The sequence below is a fragment of the Canis lupus genome, chromosome 10, assembly GCF_048164855.1.
Source record: "Canis lupus baileyi chromosome 10, mCanLup2.hap1, whole genome shotgun sequence".
NCBI lineage: Eukaryota > Metazoa > Chordata > Mammalia > Carnivora > Canidae > Canis > Canis lupus.
The window spans coordinates 37,506,686-37,525,390 of record NC_132847.1 but is presented as its reverse complement, the minus strand read 5'-3'; the positions used below and the strand labels follow the sequence as shown (position 1 = coordinate 37,525,390).

Genomic DNA, 18,705 nt, shown 5'->3' with positions numbered 1-18,705 from the left:
TCCTTGCTCCATGCAGGCCTAAGTCTCCAGTGTCATAAAGGCAAATCCAAGGCCAAGAGCAGCCACTTCTCTGAGCTGCACTGTTCATTTCCTGGCAGCCAAGAAGTCCACCTTATTTGTTTGGAGACCTCATACAGCCCCTTCAATACCTGTTCAGTCTTAATTCTCCCTCCTATAAAATGGGCCTAATAAAGACCACCAAGCGTCAGGCTGTGGGGATTCAGATATTAATATTGTCAGACCCTTTTGAAAATGAACACATGATGATCACCATTCCACCCTGGCATTCTGAGCCAGGAGCGTGGCAGGGCTCAGTCTGACCTCAAGACACTGTCTGGGTGAGCAGTTTAAGAAAGGATTGTAGTCTAGTAACTGGGTATGAGAAAAGAGGAAACAGCCCCCCAAAAACTACACTTCAAGAGGGAAATACTGTATGATTCCAGATTTCTACTGTACATAACAGTATTCCTCCAGGAAAACCCCTTTACAAAGTGTGCCGCATGCCAGGTGCCCTGCTTCGTGTGCATTGGTTCCTTTGCTTCTCTTACCTGCCCTCTGAGGAAGCACGATCACGAAGCTCTAGGTTAGAGATGAGGAAGAAGTAGCGGAAAAGCTAAACAAGCGATGAAGCCAGACTGCGCTTTGAACCACAACAGTATACATCATGAGCAAAGGCGTGAACAAGAGAGTGTGCATGCATGCATGCACAAAAAAGGGCTGAAAGAAAGCACGGCACGGTATCTGGTATTTTAAGAGTTACAGGTGGTAGGATTACAGGCAATTTTTTTTTCTTTCACTATAGTATCCAGATTTTATCTACATGTCCTCATTTCTACAGCGAAACATATATTGCTTTTATAAGAATAATTTTTAAATGTTGTTTTGAAAAAAGCACCTGCCATTTCTGTTTCTCCGACCACTGTACTTTTTCCCCCAGAGCAGCAGAAGCAAGCAGGGCCCGTGCTCACACTGTCAGGCTCTAGCCATTCCTCAGACACAGAGAGCAAAACAAGGCAGAATGATGAGAAGACGTGAGTAGGCTGTTCAGAAATGGAATCATCAAGCAGTCTCATGCGCCCCAAATCCACCCAAGCCCCTGATATCAAGGGGACAGTACTAGGGACACAGTGGGAAAGATAGAAAGGGACCTCGATGAGGCCAGGAGACCAGACTTCTCTCTCTTCCTCATCCTGTGCTATCCAAATAACTTCTTCACTATCCCACCCAGCTTTCTTCCTGCCACCTCTGAGGGCCTCTGGCTTCTAAGATAACCATAAGAGAGCCTGACTACGTGTCGTGCTCTTCACATATGTGGCCTCAATCCCTGCACACAGCCATTAGAGGAACATGTTGATATTCCCATTTCACAGATGGGAACACTGAAGCTCCAAGACTCACTACCCAGCCCAAGGTCACAGAGCATGGAAGCCACAGAGCTGGGCTGCAAACCCAAGTACATCTGACCCCAGATTTCAGAGCTCTTTTTGAGCTGACGGTGCCACCAGATGTCTCACTCTATTATTTCAACTTTGCTCTTATGCTCTGGGTCAGTGGTGTCGGCATTATCATCAGAACCTTGGGGGCTGAGCTGGGCGTGAAGTGGCTCTGTGACTCTTACCCTGTTTCACACCTCGCTTTCTTTATCACTGCAGGCTCTCCAAAGTGCCCCGGGGCCTCTCCAGCTTTCCAAGGTGAAGGGGAGCCAGGTCCTCAGGAAGAGTGCTGGGCTCTTGGGCACCCACGCAGAGCCAATCGCCCATTAGCCCCTAGGTGTGGGCCCATAACGTTTTCCCAGAACGGACCGGAGGCGGGAGGGAGGCGCAGGCCGCTAGCTCTTCGGCACAGGCAGCGATAATGGAGAACGTGATAAGCTGTCACTCGAAGCCAGCTCGGTTCTCTGAGACTTAATGGTAGAATAACACAATAGGGTCAGACTAAAAAGGTTCCCTTATGAAAATTTTATCAGCAACTTTGGTAAATGGCTCTGGGAAAGGTGCTTTGCTCCCAGGCAGACCTGGGACCCGATTTTACAAGGTACAGGCGGCCTGCATTGCATCACCCCCACAAGATATTAAGGCCACTCAAATTGAATTAACACCAAATCAAGCCGGTGCACTTAACAATACAAATGCACTTAAGGGATGCCTCAGGATGATTTGTGACGAAAGAAAGCAAAGAAGAAAACGGCCTGCAAGCCACAAGGGTGGTGTTGTGTGTCATATACAGGAAAGGCCATAAGTAGAACTTAGAATACCGGAAAACCATGAACTTCAGGGGCTCTCAAATACCTTAGACCCTGCTGTAAAGTAGGAGGCCACTTTTGTGGTATGCAGAAACAATTGATAAATAAATTACAGCCGATTTTCTTAGTGGCGCAGTCTCCATTACCTCTGACAGCGGCCTCGCTACTCTGCGAAGATGATCAGAGGCGGATAACGGCCTATCAGGTAGCGCCCCGGGAAATCCTTCGCCGGTTGCCAGGTCTCTTCGTGACAGCAATGACACGAAGATCCTCCGCGAGAGCCCAGTGATGAGAAGTGACAGCCTGTCAGGCTGACCGTGACAGGTCCTAAAAAGAATCAGCTGAAAGTATCCCTGGCAGGTGGGACCCCAGAGTCGGGCCTGGCCCTTTGGTGTCTCTCCTGTCCCCATCAGCGTTTGTCGGCACATGTTTTCCCCTCATCTGTCTCACTCCCTGGCTCTCTGTCTCCCTCACTTCCCTCTTCTCAGACCCCTCCTCTTACCTCCTCCCCTCCCCTCTCAAAAATACCCTGTCTACTGAGCTGGAAGACAATTTGGCCATCTTCATAGATGAATGGCTCTTCTGAGATTATCTTGGAAACTTGGATACATTCTGGACTTGAGAGAATTCAGGGGGAAAATATGGCCTCGCTGGGGATTCCTTTCCATCAAGTGAAATACACACAAAAGCATGCTTTTGTTATCCTTCCAGGAAAGAGCTGTCTCCACACAGGGTCTTACTCTGAAAACAGGCTCCATTTAGGTTGGGGTGGCCTCATTTTGTCAGCAGTAAAGCAATTGCTCGCCGAGTCATAAGGTGGCTGAGAAACTGGGGCAGGCAGGTTCAATTTTTCACCACCGAGAAAGAAGTTCTCAAACAAGTAAAAAGGACCATTTCTAGCTGCTGTCATGCCTCAGTTGGGATTGCTCATGCCAGGAGGTAAGCATTCCCATGAGGGAAGCTGGGTAAATACAGAGGGCTCTATGCCTTGAATGAATGATTTGGGCCCTTGCTCTTCAGCCGTGTGACTCTGGGTGAATGCCTTGACTTCTATGAGTTACACTTTCTCCTTTAGTAAGATAGAGATGTTTGCGCCTTCTCTAATGTCCTCATGGGACCCAGCAAAAGTAATTACAGAAAAGATCTTTAGAAATTAGGAACCATCTACAAACATAAGGCATTGTTATGAGGAAAATCATCTACAAAATAACACGTGCAGATGCACTTCTTACAAAGACAATCCAGGGTCCCAAGAAAGAACATGCATACTACCCCTGGTTTTCTGTAACTGCGAACTCCTCTCAGATAATCAGAGAAGAGCAAACAAACATGAATGAAATCCATTGAAATCCCCAAACTTCACTGTACCAATGACTTTTTAGCTTCTCCCAAATTGAACTTTGAAGCCAAAATAGTAATTTGTGTAATTCCTGGCAACCAGAGAATTGCCTCATCTTCAGATCATCCTCACAGAGACTGTGCCCCAAGTGGCAGACCATGTGGAGGAATACACACTCCAGAACATACCCTCTTCTGTGTACTTCACCTCCACTCTGAGCATCTGGAGTCTCTGCCCACATTCTATTTGGGCACTGGCTCTATTCCATTACATGATCCCATATATGCTTAGGAATCACAACTTTCACCATTTGCTTCTTACTTATCATTAGTCCTTTTCCTCAAATAACCTTCTCTGAAGCTTACGACTCATTATTCATCAATGATTCATCTAGTCAACAAGTACTTATGGAGTGTTCACTTATTACCAGTATGGTGTGTGGTGTCAAGAATGCAGGGGTCCATCAGACAATGTTCCTAACTGAAGGAGCTTACTTTCTGCATCACTGGCCCTTTCTTTTTTTTTTATATAAATTTATTTTTTATTGGTGTTCAATTTGCCAACATATAGAATAATACCCAGTGCTCATCCCATCAAGTGCTCCCCTCAGTGCTCATCACCCAGTCACCCCCACCCCCAACCCACCTCTCCTTCCACCACCCCTAGTTCGTTTCCCAGAGTTAGGAGTCTCTCATGTTCTGTCTCCCTTTCTGATATTTCCCATTCATTTTTTCTCCTTTCCCCTTTATTCCCTTTTACTATTTTTTATATTCCCCAAATGAATGAGACCATATAATGTTTGTCCTTCTCTGACTGACTTATTTCACTCAGCATAATACCCTCCAGTTCCATCCATGTCAAAGCAAATGGTGGGTATTTGTTGTTTCTAATGGCTGAGTAATACTCCATTGTATACATAGACCACATCTTCTTTATCCACTCATCTTTCGATGGACACCGAGGCTCCTTCCACAGTTTGGCTATTGTGGACATTGCTGCTAGAAACATCGGGGTGCAGGTGTCCCGGCATTTCATTGCATCTGCATCTTTGGGGTAAATCCCCAGCAGTGCAATTGCTGGGTCGTAGGGCAGATCTCTTTTTAACTCTTTGAGGAACCTCCACGCAGTTTTCCAGAGTGGCTGCACCAGTTCACATTCCCACCAACAGTGCAGGAGGGTTCCCTTTTCTCCGCATCCTCTCCAACATTTGTGGTTTCCTGCTTTGTTAATTTTCCCCATTCTCACTGGTGTGAGGTGGTATCTCACTGTGGTTTTGATTTGTATTTCCCTGATGGCAAGTGATGCAGAGCATTTTCTCATGTGCTTGTTGGCCATGTCTATGTCTTCCTCTGTGAGAGTTCTCTTCATGTCTTTTGCCCATTTCATGATTGTATTGTTTCTTTGCTGCTGAGTTTAGGAAGTTTTTTATAGATCTTGGAAACTAGCCCTTTATCTGATAACGTCATTTGCAAATATCTTCTCCCATTCTGTAGGTTGTCTTTGAGTTTTGTTGACTGTATCTTTTGCTGTGCAAAAGCTTCTTATCTTGATGAAGTCCCAATAGTTCATTTTTCCTTGTTTCTCTTGCCTTCACGGATGTATCTTGCAAGAAGTTACTGTGGCCAAGTTCAAAAAGGGTGTTGCCTGTGTTCTTCTCTAGGATTTTGATGGAATTTTGTCTCACATTAAGATCTTTCATCCATTTTGAGTTTATCTTTGTGTATGGTTCACTGGCCCTTTCTTGACCTCATCTTTGTTTAGTCCTAAAATGCAGCTAAGCTGAGCTCTCCTCTCTAGTGAGAGAAGCTTCTCGATAAATTGGAAATAAAAAAAACAAAATTTGTGTTATGCAGAAGCCTCCACTTATATGTAGCTAACCCCATGCTTCAGGACTATCAAGTAGAATCTCTGCTTCCCTCACCTGGACTTCCACAGACTCATACATGCTTCTATTGCATAATATTTTAAAATATCTGTTTACCTTCGGTCTCTCCCTGGCATACTCGGGTCTCTTTAGGCTTAGGCACCCAGCTCATCTTACTCATGCCTGAGTCCTAAGCACATATCTCAAGGCTTGGTACTTAGCTGGTATTCATTAAGGCTTTGTGGAAGGAAGGAAGGAAGGAAGGAAGGAATTTTGCTTTACTTTCTCTGTCCACAGCCTTCCCTCCTTTCTTCCTATTTTCCTGTTGGCTGCAGCCCCAGCCTGTGATCCAGGGAGGCAGTATTTCTCAGTGGTTATCAACACAGTCTCTCCTTGGGGTGTTTTGGGGTTGGCTTCTATTGGCTTGCAAGAACAAATTACTAAATATTCAAGAATTTTTTTTAGTTGATTTTAAGCTGCTGATGACTTGAAATTCGCTATGGTGGGAGTATTCACACAATGGAAATCAATAAATGGTGCACATCAAGATTTAGGGGCTTGTTTTTGCTTTGTTTTGTTTTTTTTTTTTTTTTTTTTTTTTTTTGAGAGCCTGTTTGTGTGCATGCTACTGCTCTTAGTCAGACCTGGATTTGTGGTTCTGCTCTGCCACTCACTAATTGTGTGACCTTGGACAACTTGCTTGATATCTTTAATACTGTTTCCTCATCTATAAAGTGAAGGTGATAATTATGGCTTCACAGGGTTATGATGAGAATGAAGTGACCTAATGTTTATAAAGTGCTTAGCACAGCTCTTCATACACAGTAAGTGTCCAGTAAAAACAATGTGTTAGTATTCGTATTCATATCCGTATTATTTCCTGGCTTTCAGTGAATGCATTATTTCCATCCAATTTGTTACACCTTTTTTTCTTATTGTCCAAAGGATCTGTGACAACTTAAAAAGCAAAAGCCATAAAATGGAAAATATAAATTAAAAATCAGGAGAAGGAAAAATAAAAATTATAATACAGAGTCAAAATTACACCACTACGTCATCCAACTCTATGACTGCATAGACTCTGACAGACCAAGGCTGACAAGAGTGTTAGTTGGAACATTTTAAGGTGTTGCCAACACAGCCACAGAGTGTTAGAGTGAAAGGGGCCTCAGTGATCTTCTGGTTTCATCCCTCACTTAGTAGATGGAGAACAAGGTGGGCAGGCAGAAAGAAATCATTTCTTGAGCACTTACAAGCACAACAGCAGGTACTTTCATTCTCGCCTTCTCCATGGCACCCCATTTTACAGATGAAGCCATGGAGATAATGGAAATAACAGGCTTTTCCTAACACCACCAGGCTGGTAGTGGCAAGACTGAAATTAGGATCCAGATTCCCATTTCTCAGTCCACTCTCGTCATCGATCAGGGTACTATGCTGGTTCCTCAGTGCAGGAAGATCCATTTTGTGGTAACAGCTTCCTGATGATCAACCAGTCTCTCAAGATCCAACAGAATCATACTCAAATGGACAAACTGCATAGACTGTGTGATACGGGGGACTTCCCAGGGAATTTCCTGGGTCTGACTGTGACATTTGAAAGAATGATCAGCAGAAGCCCACTGCTAAGAACAGCTGCTCCGGCACAAAACACACCCTCGTCCTGTGTTGGCTTTGGAAAACAGAGCTCTTTTCCTACTTCATATTCATGTGAGATCTATGCAAAAGTTCAGATCTTTTTCTACTGTCCTTATACTCAGATTTTTCCCCCCTAACTTCTACCAATAGCTTCAGCTTCATTCTTCACAGAACCTTCTGTGGTTCATAGGCGCTGAAATCAAATCTTTTTTTCCCTTCGTCTTCCTTCATCCGAAAGAAGCAGCACACAGCCAGAAAACGGTTAAAAAGCAATCAATGTGATTGACCTGGGAGGACAAGGAAGAAGGTGTGTAATCCACAAAGTGAATGAATCCACCACGTATGGAGAGTTGAAAGTGAGGTCTCATTTATTAGGCCACCACCCTTGTTTGGCGGCAAGCAGGCCGGCAGCCCAGCCTGGGGGGTCTCTTTTTATGGGGATCATGTTATTGCCCTCAGAGCTGTAGCTGACCTCACACCAAATAAACACGTCAGTCACTTCTCAAGTCAGTGTTCCCAGGTGTGGGCACAGAGGCACCACGCACAGACCCTTGTGGCCACCACTCCCTTTTCCCCACCTGTGCTCAGAAATGGCTCTCAAAGTCCTAGTGTCCGTGCTAGGACGAACTGGACCTACATTGCCATCCAAGTGGCAGGGCAAGCCACTCACCTTCAGAGAAACTTCTGGATGGTAAAGAAAAGTGGAAAACCAATACACAATTACATACAAATTTTCTATTATAGCCCTCAAAAGTTAGGTTGGGTACTATTTCTTACTCCTTCTTTTTCAGTTTTTCTTAAATGTGTTTTTTATTATTTGTTTTTCATACAGCAGAATTAACCACTCCAGACTTAATCCCAGGTGGGCTTAACCACAAGCATAATTCTGAGCCCCATCACTCTGCCACCTGTTTGGGTGAGCTTGGGTAACACTGACTCACTCTTTAGGTTTTTAAATGAGGCAAGTATGATTTAAACACACACACACACACACACACACACACACACACAAAGAAGCTCTGCCACCAAAAATCAAAGAGAACCTCCAAAAGCCACAAGAAAGCCAGTTCTACATGCTATTTGTGTTGCCTACCATGTGGAAACCTTTCCAGACTGTTCCTCTCCAGACACTGATGCACTCATGTGGGGATGTCTATGGTTGGTCTGTAGTTCCTCTAGAAGATTCATATGGATTCCAACTCCCCCAATCACTGCCTCTGTGACCTCAGACCTCAGGCAAGTCATGTTGACCTTAGTCCCTTAAAGGTAAAATGGGAATATTAAAACCTGCCTTACATACTTCCCATTATAAGTACAAATGTGCTTTGGAAACAATATGTGGTAGAGAAATGGCAGCTGTTATTACTGCGATAGGACCAAAAGTGAGATGAGTATGTGTTTCATCAGGTAAAAAAATGGGACACTCGGTTCCGGATGCACTTCTTTTGGCACCAGCAGTGAGCCCCCTCTGGGGATGGGAGCAGACTGACCTGCCTCCACATTTGTGGGAGAAGGTTCCATCCTGGGAGGGAGGGAAGTGATGCATCAGGGGAAAGCCACAGCATACCCATTGTCCAGGGAACCAACCTGAAACCACACCCTTCAGAAAATACTGGGTAAGCACCCTGAACTAAAAGAATTCAAACACTTGGGCTTGCTCTGGGACTGTGCTCCCAGGGCCGATCCTGCCTCAGAACTTCAGTGGGGGTTAACTTCTCTTGTTACTTGAGAGAAATAGGAAGCACAGGTGAGACCATCATAACTTTATTCTGAAGGTGAAACAGCAGCTCTGATTTGGCCTGTGTTTTATTCCCACCTCTCCTTCAGGCTTTACCTGAAGTATCCCAAGGGGAACAGGGCTGAGAGTTGGTGTCTTTGCAGTCTGTTACAAGGTCCTTTTGTGTTCTGCTTCTCAAGCATCTGAATTTATAACTTAAAAATACAATTGGTGAAGCACCTCTTCAAGCAGAAGTACCATTAGGATCCGTTACCTCCTCCTCTAAGAAGGGGGGAGAGGCACAGACACCCACGTGGAGCAGGCCCTCACGCTTCCAAACACGTCTGGACCCGGTGAGGGTGGTCCATGCAGGCTGGAGGGTAACACGCAAGGGGCTGAGGAACGAGGGAGGTACGAGGCAAGCGAGTGTTCTCACGGTGGACGGTGAGGGGAGAGTGGAAGGATGTGGTCATGGGGAGAGAGGAAAGAAAGATGAATGGGGCCTGAGTCAGTCATAGGCTAAAACAAACAGGAAGGTTTTAAAGTGAGATTTGAGGAGAGGAAGTGGTTCTGAGCAAGGGAGGGAGAGAGTTCCAGAGATCTGTCTTGGAAAAGAGCTACTCTTCATTTTTTTGGATAGTCCTCCTCATGTGAATATTTCTTGGCTGTTCTGACAGACGGGTGAACCAATTTTTTATTATTATTATTTTTTTAAATCACAACTGGCTCCAACCTTTCCCTAGAACTTGAACCAAAAAGGATTGAGACTTGAGGTCTGAAAAAATTCAGTGGATTCATTTATGTTAAATTGTACTCCTGTCTGCTGCTCTTAGCAAACACTTGGGGGGCCACCGATGAAGAGTGTGTGGGGCGGGAGTGGGAAGCACTCCGGTGCCTGCTCAGCTGAGCTCATCTCTCTCATACTACTGTCCACTGTGCCTCAGCCATCCAGGGAACGTGATCCCAGAAAAGCTCAGCACATTTCTAAATCTACATCCCTAAATCCCAGATGCAGAATTATGATTGGCTAACTCCAAGAGGGGCTACGTGTGGGAGGGAGGGAAGACAGATGGAGTTTCGGGGCTGGGGGTCCACAGTAAGCTCACGTGAAAAGACAAGGGGTTTTGTGTGGCATTCCATGGAGAGCATGAAGACACAGACACAAATAAAGGGCAACCTTTGATAGATGTGCAGTGCCTTGCTTTCTGCAAACTAATCTTCAGACAGTTCTAGAAGCCAAAAAACAAAAACAAAACCAACTAACCAAACAAATAAAAAAGGCTTCATTGAAAGGACTTTTAAAAAAGCAAATATTTCCAATTCCTTTGGGAAGACCCCTTCCCAAGACAGTTTATTAGAAATTGTTCTGTCCATATTGTGAAAGATGATAAAATCCTCTGGGCTTCAAGAACTAAGAAGCTTTGCCTTTGCTTCTTGTCTCATGTCTTTGGGAACTGAACCATCATGGACCTGATTTTTTACATCTACAAAGTGGGGATAACAAGCTTTGTCCTCACCTCAAAACCTATTACTTACATGGTTTGAACTTGTGTAAAGATCAAGATATGTTTAGAAAAGAATATTTTCATAATTGAAGAAAGTTGTTGCAGAACAACTACTATGACATCCAGGTGATGGTTTCTTTCTAGTCTGAAACTGAACTCAGGTACAAATAAGCTTAATGCTGGATCATTTTTCTATTGAGCTGGAAAAGAAACCATTTAAATAAAAGCCCCAACGTTTTTCTGTGCTGTGTCCATCGTCTCTCTTGTGAAGTCAAACTCACTCCCACACTGTGTAATAAAATTTCAAAACTTGATAATAGTAAACACATTTTAGATACTATTTTAACAGCTTTATTGAGATATAATAGATATTTCTTATTATTTTTGCACTTTAAAACAGCACTGTCAAATAAAGTAGTCCCTAGGCTCATTTGGCTACTAAAATTTACACTTCATATAATTTAGTACAATTAAAAATCCAGTTCCTCAATCACACTAATCATATTTCAAATGCACAGTAGCCAGTGGTTATGGATTAGACAGCACAAATATAGCCTAATCCCATCATTGTAGAAAGTCCTACTGAGCAACACTGTTCTAAAATAATATATACTCATACAAAAATTTGGAAAATATGTAAAATGAAGAAAAAGATAAATATATTTCTTATTTTCCTATCCTCCAGTGAACACTATTATTAATATTTTGGCAGATTCTTTGTAATGCTGGGGTTTTTTTCCACACATCTGTTTTGTTTACATTACATGGTTTTGATCTATTGAAATGCAACGTGTTATAGTCTGCCTTTTACACTTTAAAATATAAGTACTCTTCCAGGTTATTTTCTGTTTCTCAGAAACACTTTCAGTGGCTGCAGAATACTTCATCAACTAGAGGTACCATTACCATAAAAAGAGCACAGGTGTACATTTTTTTTTCGATAAAATAAAGGTAAAATTGAAAACTTGCTAGCATTTGCTGGCTTCAAAAGGGACCAAAGAAATTGCTTTATTTTAAGGTAGTTTCTGGTCATTCATATTTTACTAGAAACATGCACAAAATCCAGGACCAGCTGACTGATGTCTAGGCATACTACACCTGAAGCAGTGGTGGCTTCCTCTCTCTTCTTAAGCCCCCCAAAATGGTAGAGGCCACTCGAGTGTCATCACACATGAGAGGGCCCATCTCCCACTATGTTAGAGCTGTGCTCAGCAGATGCTAAGTCAGAGCAACATGCTGCAGAATGAGGATAATCATCCTGAAATTACACATTTCATTTGCCAAAAGCTAAAGCCAAAGGATTATGTTCTCGAAGAGCATTCTCTCTGCAATATACCATGAGCATCGCAGGGCTGATATGAGTAGCTGATGAGGTGATTTACCTGAAAGGGCCCCACACAGTGCCTGGCATACTCTCCAGCGAGCTTCCAGAACCTTCACTCTCCTGGTTCTCCTTCTGCACTAGCTGTTCCTTCTCCAATCCCTTTGCTGGATCCTCTCACATCCTGAACTCTGAGTGCCCAGAGCCCCAGATTCTGTCTTTGGACCTCACTCTGTTAACATTGTCTCCTGGGCTGATCTCAGCCAGCTTCGTGGCTTTAACAACCCCGGGGGACCCCCAAACTTCTCTCTGCCTCCTTACCTCCTCTGATCTCCAGGCTCATAGACCCACCTGAACAGCTCCTGTGAGCACGTCAAAATTAAAATGTAATTCTCTCCATCAAACAAATGAACCTGGGGGACAGATGAAAATTTTTCAAGAACCTGGGGTCCTCCTTGCCCTCAGCTGTAACGTCCAGTTCATCATTAAATCCCATAAATTCTGCCTCGGCCCGGCTACCTTCCTCCTAACGGGTCTCAGGGCCTGGCCTCCACATTCCCTCTCCACCAGGGTGGCTCCACCTGCCTCCCCCTAGAAGTGTTTGAAAAATACACGGAAGGATTTAAGGTTGTCACAATAATGCTCGTGGCCGCTAATTCCGGGGGGGTGAGTAACCTAAATGCTTAGGATGGTCCCTCACAGCTAAGTGTTATCTCCCTCCCCTCCCCAAATGCCAATTGCCCCCCCAATGGGATGCCCTGAACCTGTGTGATCCTTTAAAACTAAGTCAGCTACAGTTTTGCTATATTCAAAGTCTCCTGTGACTCCCCATACCACTAGGATAAAATCCTAATTTCTTACTAGGACCTCGGAGGCCTCCGATTGCACCCTCACCTTCCAATCCCCACACTCCTCAGGTGCTCCCTGCCCACCACACAGAGCCTCTTGCTCTCCCTGATCCGGGCCTTCACACTGGCTGCTCCGTCTGCCTGGGGAGTCCCATCTGGCCCTCTCCCTTCTGCAATCAGGCTTCTGTCAAAAGTCACCTCTTCAGAAGAACTGTCCCAACTCCGCCACTTAGTATAATGGACCCTAACCCCAGGAGCCTGGCTGGCTGCACCGGACCCCTTTACTTTCTTCCTCTTTGTTAACATCTATCTACTTCTTTACCTGTCATTTGTCCCCTCCTCCTGAATGTCAGGAACTTGCTGCTGGTGGGTGGTGTCCTTGTTGTTTTCCGTCAACAACTCAGAGGAGGCTGAGTCTAAACTCCAACTTGATGGAGGACAGAATGGACAGAATGACAACAATGAGCAACCTTAGGGAGCGCTCCCCATCTGCCAAGCTCTGTTCCGAGCCCTTTACAGGCATTGCTTGAGCTTCCAGAAGCTCCTATAACAAATCACTACAAACTTAGTGGCTTCAAACAACACAGATTGATTATCTTACAGTTCTGCTGGTCAGAAGTTCAAAATGTGTCTCCCTGGATTAAAATCAAGGTGTCAGTGGGGCTGTGTTCCTGCTGGCAGTTCCAGGCGCGAATCTGCTCTTTGCGCTTTCCAGCCCCTAGAAGCTGCCTGCATCCCCTCACTGTGGCCCTCTCTCCCTCTCCCTCTGTCGGCTCTTCTGCCCCCCACCTGTATAGGACCCTTGTGATGACACTGGGCCCACTTGGATAAGCTCAAGGATCTTCCTATCCCAAGATCCTTAATCACATCTGCAAAATCTCTTTTGCTACCTAAGGTAACATGTCCAGAGATGAGGATGTTGGCACCGTGCAGGGCCATGATTCTGTCTACCACATTAACCCACTCACTCTGGACTGTCTGTACTCACTACACCTCTATGTTTTTTCCACACCAAAACCAAGTCCTCTGATTCCCTGGGTTCCACTTGAGAGTCCTTTGGTTCCATCTATCCAGACCCTATCTATCTACCTGATAGGATCAAATCCCATGGATTAGGGGCTCCATTCTAAAGACTGCCTCCATTTCAAATGCCAGTTGCAAATCCTACAATGTCCCTGATACTTCTGACTGACCAGCTATAAATTCAATTCACAGCCCCCTCCTCGAGTCTGATAATTTGCTGGAACAACCCACAGGACTCAGGAAAGTACTTTACTTATTACCAGTTTATTATAAAGGATACGATTCAGAACCAACCAAAGGGAGGAGCTGCAGGGAGGGCCAGATGTGGGGGAATGGGCACAGAGCTTCTGTGCCCTCTGCCCTTTCTGGGTGCACCACCCTCCCAGCAACCCAGAAGCTCTCCAAACCCCCCAATTTAGGGATTCTTGTGGTGGTTTCATTCTGTAGATAGAATGGATTAAATCACTGGCCATTGGTGATTCACCCAATCTCCAGCCCCTCTCCCTTTCCAGGAGTCAGAGAGTGGCAGAAAGTTCCTGGCTTCTAAATAAGGCTTGGTCTTTCTGGTGACCAGATCCCATCCTGAAGCTGTCCAGAGGCCCACCAAGAGTCACTGCAGAACAAAAGATGTTCCTATCACCTAGGAAATCCCACGGGATTTAGGAGCTCCGTGTCAAGAACTGGGACAAGGAGAGGCTGTTGAGGAGAGGATCTTTGGAGAACACAAAAGATGTTTATAGGGATTCACTATGCCTGGACTGTCCCTCCCCACCTAGCTGGTTTGTGAGAATCCAATCTAAATGTCACCTCTCCTGGGAGCCCTCACTGACTTCTGAATGCAGATACAGACTCCCTTCTCCTTCATGCCAGCTCTGGCTTCAGTGAGGATTTGTCCCACATGATAGCATTCATCACAAGGTAGCGATTACTTATTACTGACCTTTCCCCTACCGGCTAGAGAGCTCGTTGAGAGCAGTCTCAAGGTAGCAGGACAATGGTCCTTAGGAGGCAGTCCCAGGAACTCTGAGCAGGTTCACCCTCTCTGGCCACAGACTGGCTGCTGTCTACAAAGTCAGTATCAAAACCAACCTTCAGTATGCAGGCTGGACCCTGGGCTCAGATGTGGATCAGGAGAAAGACCACACCCCTCCATGAGCTCAAAAATAGGAAGGCCTCACCAGCACACTTTGGAAAACAGCATTGAGCCCCAAAGAAAAAGGAGGACTTGTTGCAGGAGGCAGGAAAGGGCAGGGTCAGGCCAGGCTACTGGTGCTGGGAATCAATGCCAAACCCTCTCCCCCTTGACAAAGGCCTGCTCAGCCCTGGAAGTAAGATGCGAATGCTAACAGGGGCAAGTAAATGAACGTGTCGATGATATGAAAGGCAACATACCTGGGGGAAGAGATGTCCAGATTTACACTCATCTGTGGACCCAAAACTATTCTGATGGAATAATTTTGAAACCGTGCCTTAAAACTCATCACTTGAAAAAGCTTGTGAGCTGAAGACTCGCAGCCACGTTGAGGCAGCCAGCATCCTGAAGGCCTCTGCAGGCGCCAGATTCCCATCAGGAGCTTCCTCTTGCCCAACAGCGCAGCACTGGGGGTTCAGCCTTCACAGGTAACAGCAGCGGCTATCACCACGAGGGGTGAGCACTGCACTTGGGGGGCAGGCTGACCAGCAGATTGCTTTTTTGGAGAACAAAGGGGTGTGAGGAGGAGAGGCAACATTTCCTGACTTATATCTGCACCAATTACTCCCCTAGATTATTTACATCCTCACATCTTCAAAATAAGCAAGCCTACGGCTGCCCCAGTGGCTTAGTCAGTGGAGCATCCAACTCTTGGTTTCAGCTCAGGTCACTGTCTCAAGGTTGTGAGATTGAGCCCCACATCAGGCTGTATGGTCAGCGTGGAGTCTGCTTGAGAGTCTCTCCTTCTGCCCCCCCCCCACCTCCAAATAAATAAATAGATCTTTAAAATAAAAAAAAAAAAAAAAAAAAAAGCAAGCCTACAACATAGACAAGAAACTGAGGTTCAGACCAATGCAGGAACTTGCCCAAAGGCATAGAGTAAGTGGCAGAGCTGAGGTGGGAACCTTACTTGCCCTCACTCCCCCAGACCCTTCCCTGCTCAACACACTCTCCCACACTCCAGAGACACTGTCATGAGCCAGTGAGTCACTGTCATGACAATTCTCACAGTCATGAGAAGATGCGAGATGGTCAAAAGGTGCTAGGCCCTGCCTGAGGCTCGGCAGGCCCAGGCCCTGTTTCAGGCTTAGCTAGTGGTGAACTGTGAGCAGGTCCCCTGAGTTCTACAGATTTAGGTTCCTCATCCACCTGGAGATACCCTGAGGTCTCCAAGAGGCCTCCCAGCCCTACATTACATGATCTTCGGAACTCACACCCTTCAGTGAGGATTTGTCCAGCTACAACTCCGAGAAGAATTATCCTCGAGGATATGAGACTCAGAATGTTAAGACTTTGCAAATGTTACCATTCCAGCAACAATGTGTGCACAGAATATTCTTGGCTGGGGAGGGCAACATTCGGGAAGAGCGGAAGTCTGTCTGTCAGCAGTGGGCTTAAATGTGGCTGAATGGTGAGTGGGGTGATGCAAGGGGGAATCTGGAAAGGTTCATGGTCTGTTTGAAAAGAAAAAGGGTTTTAATGGGATATGCTCACTCACTTTGGACTTTAACGACCTCTGGAAATATAACTCAGGAGGAAGGAGAGTTAAGGAAGAGGATTTGGGGAGGAAACAGAGAGGAAGGAGAAAGTGATAAATACAGGATAGATTCAGTGCCGGGGGTCACTGAGCACCTCAACCGGAGGGAAGAGTCTACCAGCGAGCCAGTCCCTGGGTCGGAAGGCCCATAGCTGGCTCTTAAGATGATTGTAATGCCAGCAACTGGATTTGAAAAGCAAATATTTCATTTTAAAAATTGGAACGCTTGAATATAAATAATGCAGGTCTGTTAGCTAACCCCCGTGAACCTCAGTTTCCTCACTCCTGGTATGAAGACAAGTCCATACCTCATAGGGATTTTTATGGGAATAGAGTGGGACGCAGAGTGGGATGGCACATGTGGAATCCAGCAGCGCCTTTCACCTGGAAGTGCTGTCACTCATTCAGGAAAAGGTAACAGCCTCGAGGAGCAAACAACATCATGGCAGCAGGAGACAAGGGCAGCCAGGCTGTACAAGGTCAGCTTAACACAGTGACAGCCACGGCGACACAATAGAGAAGGTGCAGCCTCCTCACAGAGGCTTCCTCCCTCTGCTGGCCTCTCGAGGAGAGGAGCATGGGGCTCTCCACCACCCTAAGACAGAGGGAGCTCAAGGCGGTTTTAGTTAGAAGAGCAAAGAGATGTGATATCACTCGTGGCCCAAGAGGATGAGTATAGTAGAATGGTCAAGAATTCTGGCTTCCAATTGCTGAGGTTGGATTCCAGATCTGTCATGGCACACTCAAGCCAGGCAAGAGGGGAGTTTAACAAAGAGATGTTTTTTTAACCAGAGGGTTGGGCAGGGTTTAAGAAAACAGCAGAGGATGGGGTGGTGCCTGAGAGTTGGTCACGGCAGATAGCTATCACCGCCACAAGACCCCAAAGGTCAAGGAGTGGCTGGCAAGTAGAACCCCAAGAGATTTTCCGTAGAGACGGGAAAATCAGAGCAATCCCACCCAGGCTGAGGATGAGCAGAGGATGAGCAGGGAGAGAAAAAACAAGCTGGGACCCTCCCGGGATGGGATACAAAGCAAGGCCTGGAGCCTGCTGGCTACCATCAGACCAGAACCCAGCACATCTGCCCTTCAGTGCGAAGCTGTGGCCTAGATCCTTCCTTGAAATCACTGCTAACACTCTGTTACTGAGGTTGCAAGCCTGGAACTATCTTCTCCTTTGCTAAAATGTGGCATTTGTGGCTCACCGCTCACCCAGTGCCTCCAGCTCACTCTCCAAGGTGAGCCTGTCCAAGAGGACCTCCTCACCTCCCTTCCCTGGCCAGCTCTCTCCTAGAGATGTCTGTAGGGGGCCCTGGAGCAGAACACGAAGGACCCACCCTGGCCTGCCAGCCTGTACTTTTTCTGGCCAGCCCCAGCTGCCATACAGAATGCCATCTGTATACAATAAGGGCTCTGCACATTCTCCACCAGTTCAGTCACTCAGAAGTGTGTCCTGGGAACACTCTAGATCCTTTCATTGTGCTCCCGAGGAGGCTCACAGGACAGAGTGGTGAGTTCTTGGACAGGAGGCATTTCAAGCTCCGCAGCCAATGTCAAAACTTGATGAGTCAATTGGTGCTTTGCCCAACTCATAAGAGCTCAGAGCTGGAAGAGCAGAGACCCAAAACTCTGTTCCTCACCCAGGCACGCTCCATGTGTCCATTCCCCCTGGGGGCCTTGCCTCCTGATCCATGCGCCAGTGCTGGCAGTGTGCTGATCCTTCCTGTGTCCCCACTCCCTACCCAGCCCAGAGCCAACAATTCTGTGCCACAGATGAGGAACAGGATGCAGTAGTAAGACCATATGGTGAGCAGAGCTCTTCCACAAGTGTCACCTTACTTCACACTCATGACAACGCTGGAAGTCAGGCAGTAACAATGATGGAGAACCTTCATCGACCTCCTAAGATGGACCAAGACCTATTAAAAGTACTTTTTATAGATGACTCACATGTGTACTGTTGGTCCCTGTTTTTCACTTGGAGAAACTGAGGTTGAGAAAGGCCAGGTAATTTACCTGAGTCACTGAGATTTGAGCCCAAGGCGTACTGCCTCTAAATCACTCGGATAGTCACCCTTCTCAGGTAACAAAGGACTTGGGACGCCTGGATAAAGTACTCACAGTTCATTCAGAAAGTGGTGGAAATGATTTTTTAAATTTTAAAATAGAATATGATGATGGACATATTGCCTTTTGGAAAGAAGAGTCAGAGAGGGCTCGGAGGAGGGAGGTCAGCGTGGAAGCCATGGTGATGTTGGAGGGATGAATGAGCAAGGCTACCTGCCTTAAAGCAGCGGGAGGTCACAAGGAGGAGACAGATCTAATACTGGAGGTGGAATGGGCCCTATTGGGTGGGAGATTCTGCTTTGCAGGTAAGTGTGTTATCAACTGGAAATTGATCACGGGAAGGGGGCAGATCCGAGGGCCTTTGGAGCGAGATCAGTAGTTCTATTTGAGACTTCTTGAATTCAAGGTACCCACA

The 18,705-nt window shown here is 46.1% G+C and overlaps 1 protein-coding gene across 4 annotated transcripts in view; it reads right to left on the bottom strand.

Moving 5' to 3' along the window:
• CCDC171 (coiled-coil domain containing 171) overlaps positions 1–18,705 on the bottom strand; it is a 467,902-nt gene that overhangs the window by 88,073 nt on the left and 361,124 nt on the right. The gene's annotated exons all lie outside the window — the stretch shown is intronic.